The sequence below is a fragment of the Mizuhopecten yessoensis genome, unplaced genomic scaffold (genome assembly GCF_002113885.1).
Source record: "Mizuhopecten yessoensis strain PY_sf001 unplaced genomic scaffold, ASM211388v2 scaffold1419, whole genome shotgun sequence".
Taxonomy (NCBI): domain Eukaryota; kingdom Metazoa; phylum Mollusca; class Bivalvia; order Pectinida; family Pectinidae; genus Mizuhopecten; species Mizuhopecten yessoensis.
Genome location: NW_018404037.1, coordinates 325360 through 345106, shown reverse-complemented (window position 1 = coordinate 345106; position 19747 = coordinate 325360). Strand labels below are relative to the sequence as shown.

Below are 19747 nucleotides of genomic sequence, written 5' to 3'. Positions count from 1 at the left end.
CTGGCTAGGGTATCAGTTATCTGGCTGCTTTCGCGGGTTTAAAAAAAAAAAATCCCTTTCAAAAACTGTGCAAAATATTTAAAGGACGTTACTTCGGACATGGTGGGATTATCAGTGATATATTTAAATGGTACATTGTAGAATTGATAACAGCAATAAGAATGCATAGGTATTAAATATAATAATGTTTAAAGTAGTTTAAAATCTAATTGACAAACTGGGTTAACTATTATATCGTATAAAAATAGTGGTTAATGCTAATTTCACTAATTTTGATTTTAACAAGGATATCAGTATAACCTTTTATCAAGTAGTACAAGTTCTATGCATACCGCTATCGAAAAATAAATAAATAGATGCAACACGAAAACAGCACAAAAAGAATGAATTGAAAGTCAAGGTGTAGGTTGCGCCCGAATTAGGAAGCTGCATTAAGCTCCATCACTGTTTATACTATCTATGAGACTTATTTTATTTATTGAATGCACGTATCAACGGTACAAGCCGGAGCGAGGTAATTCCTAAGAACCCTTGTTTTGACAGGTTTAAATCTCATACTCAATGAGATTGGTTACAATGTATCTACAATAGAAAATGTCTGTAAATATGCTTGAAAATATCAAAATAAATAGGAATCATCGTTGTCTTTATTACTAAAAATGTACCTCGTAGGAAAATGGTTTTGATGTAAAATAAGATTTTGATTGGCTTTTGGAAACAAACATATTCGTGCAGGAAAAAAAACACCCGCCTTAATAGAAATCTTAATATCATGAAATACAAATGTTCGTACTGCATGAAACACACATGTTCGTACTGCATGAAATAAACTTGTTCGTACTGCATGAAATATACATGTTCGTACTGCATGAAACACACATGTTCGTACTGCATGAAACACACGTGTTCGTACTGCATGAAACACACATGTTCGTACTGCATGAAATACACTTGTTCGTACTGCATGAAATACACATGTTCGTACTGCATGAAATACACATGTTCGTACTGCATGAAATACACATGTTTGTACTGCATGAAATACACATGTTCGTACTGCATGACATACACATGTTCGTACTGCATGAAATACACATGTTCGAACTGCATGAAATACACATTTTCGTACTTAGTATATAGTTACTAAAAATTTATACTAAATAGTATTCTGAACAGCATGATATACACATTTTTGTTATTGTAAACAACCATTATTGGTAAACTGGGAGACATGTCAAACTTATATATTAGTACTAGTAAAACAGCATCATAGTAGACTAAACAACATATAAAAAAACTGACGTAGTCGTACTGGTAAAATAATAGTAGGCCTTCATTAAATAAGAATATGATTCATACAAGAATACTTGATGTACATAATATTTAAAAAGTAAGGAATCAATCTTCGAGGATTTGAGTTTACTGATCTTTGAAAGACATCATCATTACAGGTGGAATACATCTTATGCCTTCAATGTTGAATTACAACGCAAACTCTGTATTACTTTATAAATAAATAGTTTGAATGCTTTATAAGAACATGTATTAATATAATAGATATATAGAATGATAGATTAATTTATTAACACACAAAAAAAGCATTACCCGAAGGCCTAAGAGAACAAATTTTACCTTATTCTCAAGAGGTTTTGTAATCAAGGTAAATGAAGACCCAGAGGCTATATTACATGTTGTAATATCAAGATCTATTTCTGACAAGGGCCTCATAGGAATGTGATAACACTGTTTACTCAAATTGTCTACTTCACTACTTGTTGGTGTTCACAAAACATGGGCGATTTGTGGTATTTCAAGTTTGATAAGTGCAGTTCACTTCCCTTTCAAGAGGGTGTTTTTGTCTGTTGACTTCAATGAAAGTTAGTTAGGCTTCAAAAGGTCTCGATTTCTACTTAATCTTGTGAAGTGAGTAGTATGTATTTATACTAATACCTATCTATAAAACACCTGTTCGTACTACAATCACTATCAAATAGATCCATTGATATAATGTTTATCTTGATATTTAGGCATTTTAACCGATTAAATGAAAATCACCATACTTTATATAACAAACCCTACAGACCTTATATAACACACCCTACAGAACAACCAACAAGTAGATTTCGCATTCAAAATATATAACGCTAGAATATACCTCACTTATATACCTCACTTATATGTATTAAACAAGCTAGAATATACCTCACTACTACACCTTATTAATATACCTCACTTATATACCCCATTAATATCCCTCACTTATATACCTAATTAATATACCTCACTTATATACCTCATTAATATACCTCACTTATATACCTCACTTATATGTGTTATACAAGCTAGGATAAACCTCACTTATATGTATTATACAAGCTAGAATATACCTCACTTATATACCTCACTCATATGTATTAAACAAGCTAGAATATACCTCACTAATATACCTCATTAATATACCTCACTTATATACCTCATTAATATACCTCACTTATATACCTCACTTATATACCTCATTAATATAACTCACTTATATACCTCACTTATATGTATTATACAAGCTAGAATATACCTCACTGAAATACCTCACTTATATACCTCACTTATATGTATTATACAAGCTAGAATATACCTCACTTATATACCTCACTTGTATGTATTAAACAAGCTAGAATATACCTCACTGAAATACCTCACTTATATGTATTAAACAAGCTAGAATATACCTCACTGAAATACCTCACTTATATACCTCGCTTATATGTATTAAACAAGCGATATTATGTAAATTGTACTTTGACTGATAATATTGAAATATGATTGGTTTTTTTTTAACTTTTGTTCTCTAGACGACTCGGCTCACTGTTTAGAATAGATAAATATGTCAAGGGTCCCCGTAGCTATTGAAGACTGTTGTTTTTTTGACATGACTTTAGCTTTGACAAATTATCTCTGGACAGAAACCTTACTCTGTGGGACTTGTAAGACAAATAACAAAGAGGAAATAGACAACATATAATCAACTGAGTGGAACACATCAGCCGGGCTTTACCGGGATTCGAACCCTAGACTTCAGATTGGTTCTCACGTTTTAATCACATGTCCTTTTATGACGTTGTTGTAGAAGTACCACATGTGCGTTTAGATCGCAATCTCAGAAAACGACAAACAAAGGTAGCAAGGATGACATGACATCCTTATGCTATGTCAATGAAGACAAAATAGAGAGGTATAAGTTCAAAATGTTACAATTTGTAAGGTATATGTATAGGAATCCATAATGCTTGTTCAGAAAGTGTGCATTTACAATGGAAAGATTTGCAATCAAAACGTCATTTAAGTCAGTATTAGTTAGGAAAATGGGTCGCTCAAAGCTATATAGATGTTTAAAGAAGAATCACGTTGTGAAACAAATCTACAAGGAAAAGGAAAACGCAATTAGCCTGCTCGATATCGGTTAGCACACTGGCATAACAATTATTCTCATCAGGCAATGCTAGATTGAAATAAATTATGTGGAAATGTTGCTTTAAGATAAATGGACTTTGAACGGCTCGGTTTTATGATTTTGCACTCGATCTGTGAACATTTCCTTCTCATTCAATAATTGTAAAAAGTATGACGTGTCGACCAGGTTCTACTGACATATTATATCAAACTGTATCTTCACAAATTGGCACAAACTACTGTCTCTTAAAATTTCGGTACAATGTGTTTACATAATGGCACGACCCTCTACTACCGAACTGGTTCGTTATTCCATACACACAATAGTATCCTTAACCTGCCATTACTATCAATTGTCATTTAAGTGATAACAAACCTTCACGAAAGTTAAATCTTTGGCAGTTTTTTCACATTCTCATTTCATTATAAAACACGCGAAAACGGGTACCAATTAGAAATGAAATAAGGACATTGTTCATTGTTTGCAATAATATTTTCCCAAGCTTAAATGTTAGCGATGAAGTATAATGTGTTTAATGTCAACAGTTGTTTTTGATGGTATGATGTTTTATGTCTTTTTTCTTTTGTTGTTGTGAGCACATAAGGTGATTTGATTAACTATGTTTCAAAGAAGAAATATTTGTAGATGGTTTAGATTGGTATAGAAAATAATATTTATGTCAGAAATAATTTTGAAATGGTGGAATGTAAAATGTTTATGTCAAAATAGCTTTAGATGGTGTAGTGTATTATGTTTTATGTCAGAAATAAGTTGGTGAAGTGCAAGTTGTCAGAAATAATTCGAAATGGAGAAATGTACATGTATCATGTTTATGTCAGAAACAGTTTCAGTTGGTATAGTGTATTATGGTTCGTGTCAAAATCAATTTTATAATTTATAATGTTTATGTTAGATTTACTTTTAGATGGTAACGTGTATTATATTTTATGTCAGATATAATTTAGATGGCGTAGTGTATTTGCTCTACGTTATAGCGATATTTCAGATGATGCGTATTTCTGAATTACATCCGCAATGTACAACTGATCAATCACAGTACTTAGCTTGTTTTATAGAGTAATTGGAAACAAAAGAGTATGGTGTCACAAAGAAAATATCGCGCTGTCGTGACCTACTACATACTGAAGTATAAACAGTCAAGAGTCACGTGTTAGGTGATGAATTGTGGGATTGATGTGACAAATAGTTATATATCTATTTTTTTCTAAATAACTTGTTTGTTACATGTGTCTGAAATCTATCATATATATACAAGTATTTAATATTAAGAGGATGATTTTTTTCTGTCTTTATTCATACTTACATGTTATACACGATCGCACCCGGAGCGTAAAAGAAAAAAAAAGAAAAAATCTCAAATACATACCGGATGTCAATGATTTCACACTCAAATACCATACTATTACATCTCCTTGCAAGTGGGTTACCGCAGGGTGTATCAAAATCAATAAATGTCAATTAAAATCAACTTAATCGATGGCGTTTCCTGACAGGTGCGTGCTTTGGCCGCTTGTAGATGTTTGTATAAGTTTAAGAATTGTAACATGATACAAAACCATTGATTGTGTAACAGTGATATCGAGCTATGCCGGGCACGATCACGTGTTACTTTCACAGCATGGGCGTCACAAGTTTGACTAAACTGTTAGATCTTGAGATTAAATAATCAGGAGGGATCATCGCGTTCTTTCTGTTCTGAATTCTGTCGTAAATCCCGCAGGTATAAACACCACAGGTATGGCTTGCCTTGCAGTGATGTATTGCATCTAAGATTAGCCACCTCCTCAGGTACGGATCTGTCAATGGAAACCGCAGTGTGGTAGAAAGAGCTGAGTAATTGTTGAAATATGTGTATTATCTGTAAAATAGTAACCAACAATGACAATGTACATACACTTCTTTCAACCAGGGCAATATTTCATAACAAAGTGGTTTTACTTTTTTTCTGAAATGATTTTGTCTTCACGGTTTTCAAAATACTACCCTATATAAAGTGTTTTGCAAACATTATAACAATCAAGAAATAACTAATACAAAGACACAAAATCAAGATTCTGATTTTTTTTCTATAAAACATGAATGCGCGCATACACATGTTTGGAGAACCTTTGCCTGTCCCTATCTATAATGGTCGTCTATACGTGTAAATGCATCCCATAAATAAAACGAGTTCAAAGTTAATCACAAAAATACGTTAGTTTCTTGACGGCATTGACAGTGTCAAAAAGTTGTTTTGATGTTCCCGTCTCCTTGGGTCCGGAACAGCTCCGACTATTCATGTCCGAAATCTTGGAAAGGTTATCTATGAGTTATACAGTGCTCACAGCTTCTTCCACAAACCATGTTTTTGTTAAATATTTGTGTGTGAAATACAGTTAAAAAGAACTATTGGTCGAGATACATCCGGAATGTCGCCTTGCGTTTAGGGATAAAACAACACTTACACATTATAATTGTGATTTTGCTATAGGGTAAATGTTATATACTCACGTCAACATTATACCTATAATTTATGTTAGAGGTAAATGTATATATTATCGTAATCATAGTATCTGTGACTTGTGTTAGAGTTGTATCCTTTAGACAGTGTTCAAATGTCAGGTTCTTTAATGTTTTTATTATGTGCTTTACAGATATATTAAAAAACGTCCGCCCGCTGTTCACAAACAACTCCGACCTGCTCTGTTGAAAACCAATTCTGGCCAGTTATTCTTATATGTGTTTGACAGGCTTCCTTCTTTGGAAATTTCGACATGCAGTTAGGAACCCTATATTCTTGTAATAATCCACATAAACACAGGGTAAACTACAAAATACACGACGTCTGATTATAAATAAGGGGAAGCGTTATCACTGATGTAAGCAACTGCCATAGCTTAAACCTCATTTAGAAGCTTAAAGCGCGAGCTGGGTGCTTTGTCCAGCCAGTGCTATCTGTACGGAATTAGTGTCTACAGACTTGAACATGTAGACAACAGTTGTACAAACATACCTACCAAGCATGAATAGCTCTTTTAACAACAAAAATACGTATTTCCGCCTACAATTGGAACTAATGAGTTTTTTTGGGTTTTTGCTCGACGCTTTATCATACAATTTTTTACAATGGTATGTTTAGGGATAGGGATTCTTTTTAACTGTATTTCACACACAAATATTTACAATGGCATGTTTTGTCTAAATGAAGAAACACTGAACATTCTCTGTCTTTAAGCTTGTGAACTAGATATGACTTATTCGAGACGATGCACGTTACTGCACACGTGTACCAAAAGGCATGGTTCCACGGTTGAGATACATAGGTCTCTTCCTTTTATCAGGAGTGCTATCGGGGACACGGTATTACCAACACTGGCGAAGAAATCCACGCCAGCATATGTCTAATGCTAACTAACGCTCAACACTTTGCTGTCCTGTGATATCTTGTGGAACTACGATGGCTAGGGTTACATAGAAGTTTGTTCCCCAGAATAGTTCAATCGTATATTAAGCTTCTGCACTGTAAAACTCTAGACAGACAGGGGCATCAATTAGTTCTGAAGTTAATGAAGTAAACCCATACTCGTGTATGGTATTACTTCGAGAAAATAGTGTTCTTATTTGTAACCAATGCAAAACCTTCTTTATGTATAACGGATATTCTATTTTCAGCTAAACATGTATTTTTGGTCTGTAAACGCAAATTTTAACTCGCGAATTTGTTGAAATACCACATCAAAGTTAACCAAACGGTACTAGAACAAAGAGGCCCACATGTGGTACAAGAGCTACTCGCTCATCCGGAGCTTCTGGTATTGCTTTCAGTTTTGTTTTGTTGAAGCTTATAATGTGTTTATTTTCCTTTTGGTGTATCTCTCCGTTCCGGTTGTCTTTAGTTATTGTGCTTTTGTTCGTGTCTGTAATGTGTTGTTGTTTTACAGTAAGATACAGTAGTCACATACACGGGTGTTAAATTTCAAATCCCTGACTGATGTTTGATGTACAGCATATTAAATATAAATATGAGTTAAAACAATCCCTTCATACTCATTCATGTTATGCTGTATCCCTTAAGCGTTGTTTAAAACAACTGTTTATTCTGATACCAACGACACAATATAGCTTTACTATATTGCCTGTTTGATATCTCTCATATGCATACTATCTACCTGAGTCGTTGCGGACATGAGGATATGAAGAGTACTTAAGGCTGAAGTAGCCGATAAGTGTTTAACAGTGAGCTGACTATCCTCTCACTGTGATTGTTTTAGTTTGTTTACCTTCACCGACCCGATACTATAACAACTTCTTCTGTTATCACAGTCAGACCGCTTCAGATCAAACTGTCTAATAGGACGGGAACGCTAATCAAAAGTAAACTAAATAGGATTCGGTTTATTAGAAAATTCACGAGTGAATACGTCATTGGCAGTATTGTGACTTAAACGTCAAAAGCACGTGCATATATCCATGTCCTCAGTAATAGTGTAGACATACTTAAGCTTTACTTTACATTGCAGACGGGGCACTAACTTAGGTGTAAATGTGTTGAAAAGTGAATTATTCGCTCAAAGAACAATCTAATTTACTAGGTTTAATATAGAATCTTAAATGATATCTGAACAGTCTAACATCACTTGTTTTTCTTTACTTTTCGGACAACGTGTAAATTATTTTTCGAGTAATAACAGCAATTGAATATATGTTATACAAATATTATATAACATACAATACACACCCACGCCACACAAGGAGTGATCACATTATAGTAATTTATTTCTATTATATACATGTTTTAATCATGTATTATGATGTAGCTGACGTGTTGTGCGGGTTGTGCTGTTTCCGCAGCTCTCATTATATCTCTGGAATGTCCTGTGGTATAACTTTGGTTTACTGACAAACTGTGTTGGTCGTCCGCCCGTATACTCTGCGCCCCTTAACGAGTTGTTTAGTTGTGTGTTTGGTCGAGTTTACTCCAGTGTTTAGACAACCAACGACTTCAAACGGACTTCTGCGTATCAAGTACGATAACTTGTCTCAAACTCGACAAAACATTATAATACCCTCGTTTAGAAACACAGGATAAAAGTGAAGATGACATGGACAAACGTCTTTAAGGTTTTAATAAATTGTTATTTTACAGACAGGAGTCTTTTAATACAAAGTCGACAAGCATTAACCTTACCACGTTACATGGAATTGATAACAGACGAACAACAATTGACGGATGCTCTTCCGGAGTGAATGGGGTCGGTCCCTGAACACCATCTAATTTATAAATCGAACATCAAAACAACAAATACGACCACCTATTATGTCGTGGATGAAACACATTTCGCTCGCTTTTATTTTTAGGGAATGTTTCTTAATCACCCTTAAATGTCCTCTTAACACCGTGCTATTATTTAGCGGGGACGAGTTCATACACTTCGCTATTGACCTTTCTGGGTGTGATGTCTTAATAAAAAACGAATCTGCTTTAATGCTCAAGCTTAAGGACTGACCAAAATGACCAATGTAGAGAATGTTTTTAATAAATCATACTTTCTTTTAGTTTTTCTACCAATATGAGATTTTTATTTTTAATTTTGGATCAAATCGTACAAAGCTATTTTACCCCATAGCAATGAGTTTCAAACGCTCTGTATCACAATTTAAGCTAGATATGGAGTTAGAATCACATGATACTGATGAAATATTATTTAAATTTATTACGTATTTCATCATTTGACTATACATATATATGTAGAATTAACACTAGAAATCAAAATAATCCCAATATAGAAGGGAATTATCCGTTGTAATAGACAAATACTGGCTACATCAGATACTGGAAAATGATATATTAAATGCAGCACTGGGTGGTCGTATAGGGAGATACAAAGTATAAACATATGCGTTCATAGGTTAAATTCTAGGACATCTTGGATGCACTTTTGGGAAATAATATGACTGGCAAAAATGACATGACACTGATGGAAATAATATATATAACTATGTAGTTATAAGATCATTTCCTGGCAATTAGGATATACACATTGCTGATATGAATATAACTGCGGGTCATGCCTTAATACAATTATGATGTGGTGCTATTAAAAGCAGGGCTGATGGATGTTTTAATACAAATATGAGGAGAGGAATAATAACTGATACAGTAACTCCATCTTCATACGGATATTTACTTCAGCAAACAGCTAAGATAATCTGTTAACATCTGAGTATTACTCAGAGGTTAGAAGGTCTCTTACAACCACTGGATGACATTTTACGTAGTTAGGGTTTCTACCAGAGTCGTCTCAATTTACGTTGGAATTTGTGACGTCTGTGTGTTTCCAACTGAAGCAGTGCATATCTGGTCTTCTCGCTTCACCTCCTTGCGTGTTTCTGTCGGTTTAATATCCTTTTTCGTTAAGGTAATGCTATATCTAATTCTGGCTTGCGGTGATCGTTACTAAACATTGAAGCTGTTGATGTCGTTCTCTCCTCCTTAAGCTATGGACAACTCTGTCCTTGGATACTTCTTGGTTGTGATAGTTTGAAATTAATCTGATAAATAAATGTCTAAATCAGTCATTATAAGTTATATATGGTCATTTTAGGAATCAATCAGATTGTATCACCTCTAGTTTTGTATTAATGGAGGTAAATTATTGATGATGTATGTTAAAAGTCAATCAATGGCTTATGCACTTAACCATATATCATTAAAATATAACATCGATCCAGACGTTTGGTACAACTAGAAAGTGCTTATATATATCAGATCAATTTGATAGCTTTTTACTTAGATTGAAAAGACGTGATTTTATGTACGGCTATCTAATGGGTATTTTGGGACTTAATATGTTTGTAACGTGTCAGATTGGAATTTTGTAAAGATGCAGGTATAACCCCATCATGTGTAATAAACGACTTGATTTTATTTAAGATGAAACTAAGGGTTCATTTCTTTATCGATGTTAAGATCTGTTCTCAACATCAATGCTGTTGATACCATCCACCGTAATAAAACAGTTATATACTTTTATGATATGTTTGCCACGAATTCTTTTTTAAAGAATAATTATTTATGTGTCTATGCATTTTTGTTTTGATTGATAAACATTTCTGGGTTTGTGGTGAATATCCTTGACCCCCCAGAATATGTTTATTATGAGAGAACGTGTTTATGGCATGCCCGTTCCACCTGTGCTGGCATACTTAGTACGCGGCTCTTACTGGGCTGCTCACTGCGTTCCGCTCTAAACACATACGGTGTTAGATAGAAATAACTGTTCATGATTTCTACGCTCAATCATGTACAAAACTATTCATGATTTTGAAGATATAACAGATGGAAAAAGATTAATAACCATTTAGTCTTGAGATGGAACAAACTTACATTAATCAAATCTGTTATTTTAACTCTTAGATAGCAAAACACGTTTAAACAACATTTGTTCCATTGATTCTAAAAAATAAATCAAACAAAACAATATTTGTTATATTGATTTTAAAATACAAATAATACAAGACAAAACATGTTATTCAAATTCTAGATAGAAATTATACGAAAAATTATTTGTTAATTTAATCTTAAAATACACATCATACAAAACAATATTTGATACTTTGATACCAAAATAGAAATCATACAAAACAAAATATGTTACTTTAACTTTAACTTAAGTACAAATAAAAAACAAATTGTTACTTTGATTCTCATATCGTTGTGTAAAATATTAATGATACTTTAAGCTTGAACAGTGGAATACCAAAAAAACACTGAACATAAGGTATTGTAAATAACTGGATCTACATTTTTAATTCGAAAATATAAAGTGTCTTTGTTGATTAAATCTACTTCTAAGCTCGTTGCCTAGAGATTGAAATATTAGCCCATTCAGTTTGCGTTGAACCTTGATTGGCAAAGAGAAATGTTTGTCTGCGTCCCGGGTTTAATGAGTACATATAAATGAGTCGTTTCGAGATCATGTTGAGACAACAGAAGAATGAATTATTTATTTACCGATCTACTAGTATAGAATTGCTACTGTTTTACCAAGCCACCAGTATAAAATGCTTCTCTTTTACCAAGCCACCAGTCGAAAACATACTACTCAATTACCGATCTACTAGCATAGAATTGCTACTCTTTTACCAAGCCACCAGTATAAAATGCTTTTCTTTCACCAAGCCACAAGTCGAAAACATACTACTCAATTACCGATCTACTGGTATAAAATTGCTACTCTTTTACCAAGCCACCAGTATAAAATGCTTCTCTTTTACCAAGCCACCAGTCGAAAACATACTACTCAATTACCGATCTACTAGTATAAAATTGCTATTTACTCTTTCACCAAGCTAACAGTATACAATCTAGTATTCAATTACCAATTTACAAGAATGCTACATACTACTCATTTACCAAGCTACACGTATAAAATACTACACTCCAGTGCAATAACGAGTGCGCTATAAAATTAATAACCAAACTAAAATTTCTAAAAAAAAAAGGATATCAGGAAAAAATTAGATTGTTTTATTGACGAATTTCACTAAAGTGATCGAAAATGTAATGAACCACATTTACTATTCAGTATACTGTACATAGCAAACTATTTATATACGTACGCACGTAAGCGTCTAAACTTGTTTCAATTGCTGATCCCGAACAACGGTTAGTTACTACAGAGAAATAGACTAATTATGATTGACGTTAGGAATTAATGACTTACATTGAGACCCATTCCGCTGCATTCTTTACCTTGAAGCTACCCATAATGTGCCAAGTTTGTTTTTCACTGTGAAATCAGTGACTTTCGTGTAGACTATAAGTATACCATGGAATGCTTTGACCCATCAGCAATACCAAGACGTTCGAGAGCGGTTGTGTATTGGATGTGATATCTAAATGTATCAGAATCCTTTTCCAAAATACGCAAACTGTTTCGATTATTGAAAATTGTTGTATTGTAGATTGTTTTCGACACCATTTGGATTTATTTTAATCATGGTGTTGAACAATAAGTTATTAAACTGTTGGTTTATTATTATATTCCCGGGCTGATACGGCGTTCTGTAATACTATTTATAAGATAGCTTTAGCATGCACGAGTATTTCCTAGCCTTAATTCGAACCCAAAATCCGTAAAATAAGGGCCAAATACAAACAAATGAAAAGTTTACACGGAGAGCCTTCTCCAGAACAGGTATTTCGGAAAGGTAAGTCTCTTTTGCTTCCTCGATGACACGTGCTTTAATGTAAATCTAGACTCCATTTTAGCAATGTAACTTTTCAGAGTGAAAACTAAGGCTATGGCAACGAAATCGGAACAATTGAGCCAGATGAATTTTCTTTTGCAAATACATATGCAGAACAACGCTTTCCTGGCTACAACACCCTTTCTCTTTTCTTTGTAATTTGTGCGTTTCTTTCTTTCTGTTTCTTTCTATCGTTCTATCTTCATACTTTCCGTCCGCCATTGACTTAGAAACCTATCTAATGAATTAATGCAATCTGTAAAAAAGTAGTACCTGATATTTATTTCTGTATCCTTTTATAGTCGCAGATCTGCTTGGACATTTCAAAATAATATTGAAATTGTATAGTTATTAGAAACGATTCCGGCTATTTCGGCAATAGATTAGGTTATCCTACACACAAACAGAGACATGACACATAGGAACATAATATTGAATCTTAAGGGTTATCAATATTTAAAACAGAATGTCAGAATATGTAGGAGTAAAAACACGCAAACACTTATCTGTTATTACTGAACTCGAGATCGATGCGTTTTATAGGATTAACATTAATTATTATTTTAATTAGTTTGTGACAAAACATTATACATTATCGATGAAATATGCTTACGCTGTAGCTGAGTTATCATCCAGTGCCAACACAAGATTGAACATTGCCAGTGATAAGTTTTAGACAGAGTACTGTCGAAGGATAACATTAAAACAACGTGACACATATTGGTAATGGCCAGTACCAAGTAAGACAAATGTAGACATAAGCCCTATAGCTTGTTAGAGCTGCTATTGGAACATGTTTTAACGGTTACATGTGCTACATTCTGCTATTAATTAGAAAAGATGAACAGTGCGTCTTTTCATAAAATTATATTATTTAGATGGCCAATTCAACTCTGCAACCCTAATTCCCGTACATTTATATTGAATGGATTAGTATATCATTATCACATATATACTGCCAAATGCCCCTGTGAGAACAGACTATTAACAGACAATTTGTGTTAAGAGATCAAACAGCACACTGTCCATTATAGTTTTCCTGAACATAAATTGAAAGAAAACCTCATGAAATAAGAAGACACATTGGTGATGGTCTCTTAATTAAGGTTCTGAATATAAATTTCAAATGGCCATGTAATCTAATGACATTGTTTACTGAGAACAAAAAAGAATTAGAAGTACTGGTCTTTATTAAATAGAAAAGAAGGAAGTGTAGAGGCGGTTATGGTGAATAAACTACCAGCTTTGATGCCATACAGAGGGTATCTGTCATCATGATGGAACAGTATCAGGCCTGACCCTGTAAACATACTCCAGTTCCCCTACCCCACAGCTCGCCCCTCTATAAAACACCTGACCTACAAATGTCGTCTACGCTACCAGAAAATATGATGCATGCATTTGTTCATACATCAAAACTAAGTACTGCTTGGAATGTGATAAGTATGCTGTGTGCCGATTCTATGACATGGAGAAGAAATATGGTAACCGGCAAGTGTCAGAATATCTGTAATATGGGATGCTTCATACCCAGTAACGATGCCTTTCTTATGCTGAGCTTTGACTGTTAGAACACATATAAACACTTACGAGATGGCAGAACTTAATTATCAATTAACGCTGGTGATTACATACGTCTTACTTAGTAGATCAACACGAAGATCGATAGATTTCTATAATTACAAGTTAGAAGCACGAGTCATAAATATAGAACTATACAAAATATTACACAAAAAAAAGTTTTACTCTTGTCAGGTCCTCGTAAGGAACTTCCCTTTACCTTAATGATGCTCAATTGTTTCATTAAAATATTATTGAAATAGCTGAGAGTATTTTCACTTTTCCTTTCGCCTACCAATATTGCCAAAAGTTTCAGATTAGATTTTTATTGATATATTTGAACACTTTAAACACATTAAGGCTAGGATTCTACAATTTTCGACCCGTAGGTTCACAGCAATAAAATATTTCATTTCAAATTTCTGCAAATATTAAAAATGAACATGACGAAATGGTACTATACCATGATTTTAATTACCAACGTAAAACCCTTAATATTGAAATTTCACTTTATGCAATTACATTCGCTCAGAACCCTAATTAGCACCTTCATCTTAGAGACTACCAATCCAATTATATAAAGGATATAAAAGTGTTCTCATTCCTGAGCTCGCTCAGCCTAAAGCGCTCTATCCGTGATAGTAATTACTTGTATCAAGTCTACAAAATATTTAAAATAAAAAGATTTATATGTAACTTATAGTTCTGTTACTCGGTTATTTGTACTGACATGAATGAAAATGGATTAGATAAACAACCAAACGGTATTAACTTTTAGTGATCTCAGAACGACTGCCTTGATCTGTAGTCCGTGATGTAAACAGTCCGAGCAGTGATACAGGGTTATTAATTGACGTGAAATGGTTGCTACATTTACAACTTTGGACATTGTTACTGCTGATGTGTCACGATAAAAAGTGTTGTAGACAGCAGCGATATGCTGTAAATGTACATCGACTGGGTGTACAGGAGGGCGAATGAAGGGGTGGGGGAGAGATAAAAGAGAGAGATGGAAGGTTCACCACGACGGTCAATATTTCTCTCTTCCTGACCTCGTACTATAAGTTTCAAAAACATTATTTACTCCCAAACATTCGTTTCTCTATCAGCACCGCCGAGTTTTATTATGTAAACATTTAAATGTGTTTATATAAATCAAGCTCTCATTTTGTTTTGAGATGGAAAATATTTCAATCATAGTCGCGTGCCTCGCCTGCCATGCCGCACCGTATCGTTGCACCGTCATCAGTCACGTGATGTGTCATGTATGTTTTCGCGCCATAATGAATTATGGCACGTGCATGAGTTATGTCGTCTGCTACAATCAAGCTGTGAACAGAGGAAAAGACATGTACCTGTACATTCCTCCCGTCAGAAATAATGCCGAAGATTATTTTTCATCTTTTTATTGTGTAAAGAAACGGCATGGTAGTGCTCTCGATCATAGCGAGGTATAGCAGTATCACATTATGTTTAACTTATGTTCAATGTTCTATTGTTCATGGTAAGTAACATAGTAAATGAAAAGCAAATAACAATACATATATCATATATTGAAATACGTTTCTTTATTGACAATAATATACCAGCTTATTCAGTTAAAAGTAATATATAAGATATATCATCTGTAGAAAATGTATTTACTTTGTGTAATAATGTAGAAACGTTCGCCATGGCTAGGTATTAATTTCGATATTATTACTACCCTTGAGCAGTTCATGATTATCTGTAACTTATCACTGCTTATAACATTTCTAAGTACAGGGGTTGTCGTTATTCTACCTTTTGCCAATTCTTGATTATGTCCACCTACTCTAAAGTGAATGATTAATGGCGTATTACAAAATGTAGAAATTGACAAAAAACAATCGTAATTTTCTGCAAAAACTTCGTTAACAAAACCAGTCTTTGTTTTCTGTTTGTTTGACTGCCGCGGATGATCATTAATGAAGCTGTACTAGAATGTGTTACCTTTCTCCTCTAAAGTTTCATACAACATCTGGACAAGTTTAACCAGTTTAACTATCGGATTCTGCTTAGATGTTTGTATGCCTCTACGGTAATTAGGGTATCGGTGGTGTGTTCCTGGAGTCACATTAATGGCTTTTTGGCCGATCCAATGACTCTTTATTAATCACAAGGTTGATTAACAAATATAGTGATTCATCAACGAAATAATCAAGTTCATTGTTATCTTTTCCTTGGTAAACTAACATAAGTGAATTTTGATGTTTACAAGTTTTGATATAAATGAAAAAAACGAGATTCTTAAAATTCATATTGACCCTCGAAACCATTAACTCGAAAATGTATGTCTTACAATAAAAGCAATACACAGATGTTAACATTGAATATATGTTGACAGTATACAGCTATTAACATTAAGCATATGTTGACACGTGTTGGTATATGTAATACACAAATGTTGTCATAACACAGCCGTTTACAGTTCACAGATGATGATGATAATATACAGATAATTTCGACAATGCACAAATAATGTTGACAGTACACGGATTGTGGTGACAGTACAGAGATTGTGTTGACAGTACACTGATTGTCTTGACAGTACACGGATTGTGTTGACAGTACAAAGATTATGTTGACAGTACAGGGATTGTGTTGACAGTATAGAGATTATGTTGACAGTACAGGGATTGTGTTGACAGTTCAAGGATTGTGTTGACAGTACAGAGATTATGTTGACAGTAGAGGAATTGGGTTGACAGTACACGGATTGTGTTGACAGTACACGGATTGTGTTGACAGTACATGGATTGTGTTGACAGTATACGGATTGTGTTGACAGTATAGGGATTGTGTTGACAGTACAGAGATTATATTGACAGTACAGAGATTGTGTTGACAGTATAGGGATTGTTTTGACAGAACAGGGATTGTGTTGACAGTACATAGATTATGTTGACAGTATAGGGATTGTGTTGACGGTACAGGGATTGTGTTGAAAGTACATGAATTGTGTTGACAGTACAGGGATTGTGTTGACAGTATAGGGATTGTTTTGACAGAACAGGGATTGTGTTGACAGTACATAGATTATGTTGACAGTACAAGAATTGTGTAAACAGTACAGGGATTGTGTTGAAAGTACACGGATTATGATGACAGTACAGAGGTTGTGTTGACAGTACAGATATTTGTTGAGAGTACAGTAATTATGTTGACAGTATAGGGACTGTATTGACAGTACACGGATTGTGTTGACAGTACACGGATTGTGTTGACAGTTCAGGGATTATTTTGACAGCACACGGTTTATGTTGACAATACAGGGATTGTGTTGACAGTACACCGATTTTGTTGCCAGTAAAAGGATTGTGTTGACAGTACAGACATGTGTAGACAGTACAGGAATTGTGTTGACAGTACAGGGATTATGTTGAAAGTACACGGATAATGATGACAGTACAGAGATTGTGTTGACAGTACAGACATGTGTTGACAGTACAGGGATTATGTTGATAGTACAAGGATTATGTTGACAGTACACGGATTATGATGACAGTACAGAGATTGTGTTGACAGTACAGGGATTATGTTGACAGTACATGGATTATGTTGACAGTACATGGGTTGTGTTGACAGTACAGGGATTGTGTTGACAGTACAGGGATTATGTTGACAGTACATGGATTGTGTTGACAGTACAGATATTGTGTTGACAGTACAGGGATTATGTTGACAGTACATATATTTGTTGACAGTACAGGGATTGTGTTGACAGTACAGGGATTATGTTGACAGTTCATGGATTGTGTTTACAGTACATGGATTATGTTGACAGTACAGGGATTATGTTGACAGTACACGGATTTTGTTAACAGTACAGATATTTGTTAACAGTGCACAGATGGTATTGACAATAGATGTTGATGACAGTGCATGGATTGTTTTGACAGAACATGGACAGTGTTGACAGTGCAAAGATACTTTTGACACTCAAGATTTCGTCTTGACGGTACACAGATGTTATTAACAGTACACAATTGTATTGTAATGCATCATTTTTCAACAACGCAATTATTCATGTTCTATAAATGCTGTATACCTTCGGAGTTGTTTTAAAACTCCGACACACGTTTCAAGGGTGTGTGAGGCGTTTCGTTATAACTATAGGCATATTGAATCGTCGGCTGATCCCCGAGTTATGTAAACTTCAGGTAATAACGTTGTACCTGTACGTTTATTACCTACAATGGGCCATTACATACATATAACACGGGAAACAAATCACCGTTTCCGGCTGATAGGCTCTATCTTATTTCACGACATTTTGATAAGCGATAGCTGTACAAGTAGAATGACCCCTGACTGCTAGTAGTAACACCTCTATACTTACACTGTGGTGTATAGTGTATTACATAGACTATATAACCTGACTGCTAGTAGTAACACCTGTATACTTACACTGTGGTGTATAGTATATTACATAGACTATATAACCTGACTGCTAGTAGTAACACCTGTATACTTACACTGTGGTGTATAGTGTATTACATAGGCTATATAACCTGACTGCTAGTAGTAACACCTCTATACTTACACTGTGGTGTATAATATATTACATAGACTATAGAACCTGGTGACAGGTGTTTTGAGCCACATGTTGTGTAAAACAGTAATGACCATTTAGAACACCAGGTGTGGCTAATTTTCTCTTTTGTTTTGGTTTCTCCTCAATATCTGTTCAATTTTTATATCGACTTTGATTCCATATTTTCTCGTTTTCCCTATTTTGCTTGAACTACTTTTGTTTTTTGTTTAATTTTAATTATCTAAACTTAAAAATGGCCCACTTAAAGAATGGAAAATCAAATGTATAACTTGTAACATGTATGTTTTAAACCTACCATATACACATCTCATCTACAACGTACCCGTGCTGTTGTTACATGTGTGCAATATATCAACACACGTTTAACTTGGAGGATGACATGTATTTATATATATATAAAGGTTTATATATAGGGACTGTTCATATATATATATATAAAGGTTTATATGTAGGGACTGTTTATATATATATATAAAGGTTTAGATAGAGGTTGAGAATTGGTTAAGCGCGCAGTGGGCAAAGGAATGCCAGAAAGAGGAGGATAAATCTCGAGTCATCTGGAAAACCAAAAGTGAATGGCTTCATAAGTATCCCAATGCCTACGGTGACAGCATGTTCCTGGAGGAAGAACATACCACCCGGAAAAAAAGATAAAAGTAATGAAGGGAAGCGAACGCCGAGGAAACATGTGACAACTGAAATACTGAAAGATACCCCAAGAAGGAAATCATCACCGCAACGGGAACAGCTTTTGTATTCTGAGGTGATCAAGACACCAGCTGTAGTACAGAAACCAAATACGCCTAAAATGGGAACTAGAACCAAATACGCGCGTAAAGCTAAACACTCCGGAAAGAACAGTTCGGGTGTAAAAGAATCCAGCCCAGTTAACTTGCAAGGAACTACCTACA

At 34.4% G+C, this 19747-nt stretch overlaps 1 protein-coding gene across 2 annotated transcripts in view; it reads left to right on the top strand.

Annotated features, from left to right (window-relative positions):
• LOC110462055 (protein Wnt-9a-like) overlaps positions 1 to 19747 on the top strand; it is an 82070-nt gene that overhangs the window by 56620 nt on the left and 5703 nt on the right. The window lies entirely within an intron of this gene.